Below are 1,910 nucleotides of genomic sequence, written 5' to 3' on the forward strand. Positions count from 1 at the left end.
CGACGCGCAGCTGTAGTAGGCGACGGAGGTGGTGATGGGGGCCGCCCACCTCGCTGCAACTCCCTTGCTCTTGCTCGAGCCGCATTCCTCGCAACATTCCGGCGCTGGTTGCGAGCGACAGCCACCGAGTTGTCGGGGAGGCGTGCAGCAGACAGCTGGTCCTGCGCGGCTAACTCCTCCCTTTCCGCATTCCAGCCATCTTGCAGCTCGTCGGTTATCCGTGCGACGAACTCGCAAATGCCGCTCCACCTCTCCGGGCTCTCAAGCAAGGCTGCCTCGAAGCCCTCGGGGGTGATCTGGTTCGATCTCCCCGCCTCGAACGGCACCTCCCGTTCAGCGGCAAAACGCGGACAGGAAAATACGACGTGTTCCGCCGTCTCGGCAACGCCAGGACATCTGGGGCAGTCCGGGGACGACGTGAAGCCCATCCGGCACAGGTAGTCACGGAAAAATCCGTGGCCAGACAATACCTGCGCCAACTGGAACGTCACGTCTCCATGCTTCCGTGACTGCCATGCCCTCACGTCGGGTAGCACTCGATGCGTCCACCGAGTGTACCGACTGGCGTCTTCGCTGGCAGCATCCGCGTCCCACCGCTGCTGCCACTGCTCATACGTCTGGTCACGCTCCAGCTCACGAACGCCAGACCTGGGGATCTCGTTGGCTGGATCGTTCAGCCGTTGATGGACCCTGCTGTCCTCCTCTATCTGCAGGCATATTGGAATGAGACCGGCCAGCAGCACGGCCGTCTCACCCCTCACCGTCCGGAAAGCCCGACAAACACGAATGGCCGTTGTCCTCTGCACGCGCTGCACCAATCTACGGCATTGGCGCAGCTGCAGCCCCTCCGACCATACTGGGGCCCCGTAGCGCAGGATGGAGTCCGCTACGGCCGCCAGCAGTCGGGCACGCGACGACTTCGGTCCACTGTGGTTCGGCATGAGGCGCGTGACGGCTTCCGCGACCTTCATGGCCTTCGCTGCAGCCTGCTGAACGTGCGGCAACCATGACAGGTGGTCGTGCAACCAAACTCCAAGATAACGGATGGAGCGCTGGGATTGCACGACCACACCTCCGATGTTGATGCTCACGACCGGATGACGCTTCAGGGTGGAGATGAGCGTCATTTCCGTCTTCTCTGGCGCCAACGAGAGACGGTTCCGGTCCAGCCAGTCCATGATTACCGCGATGGCTCGTTCAGCAGTCGAGGAAGCGGCTTGGGGTGTCGTTGCGGGGACCAAGACGACAAGGTCATCAGCGTAGCCAATAACCTCGGCCCCCTCAGGCAACTGGACACCCAGGACCCCGTCGTACAGCACGTTCCAAAGCGTGGGTCCCAAAATGGAACCCTGTGGAACGCCCGCACTGATGTTACGCTCGACAGGGCCCTCGCTGGTGTCGATAACCAGCCGCCGGTCCTCGAAATAGCTCCTCAGTATCTGCTGCAGCGATGACGGTACCCCCTTGTCCCTCAGCGCGTTGGCGATGGCTTGCCAGGGCGCAGAGTTAAAGGCGTTGCGGATATCAAGTGCCACCACCATCAGGCAGCGCTTGTCTCGGGCGTTGGTGCGGCGAAAGGACATGGCCGTCCTGCCCGCTTCGACAACGCGCTGGATCGCACTGATGGTGGATCTGCCTCGCCGGAAACCGTACTGCCCGTCCGACAGCCGTTCCGCATCTGGTTCCTCCAGGAACTCGTTGAGGCGGTTAAGAATTAGGCGCTCCAACACCTTGCCGAGTGCGTCGAGCATACACAGCGGCCGGTAGGAGGAGCTTTCCCCGGGAGGCTTGCCAGGCTTTGGCAACAGTACCAGTCGTTGCCTCTTCCAGGGCGCTGGAAACGCACCCCGGTCCAGGCAGTCCTGGTACAAACGGACGAAAACCTCCGGGTACTTCCTAATGGCCGTCTT

Source organism: Anopheles funestus (assembly GCF_943734845.2).
Source record: "Anopheles funestus chromosome X unlocalized genomic scaffold, idAnoFuneDA-416_04 X_unloc_81, whole genome shotgun sequence".
Lineage (NCBI taxonomy): Eukaryota > Metazoa > Arthropoda > Insecta > Diptera > Culicidae > Anopheles > Anopheles funestus.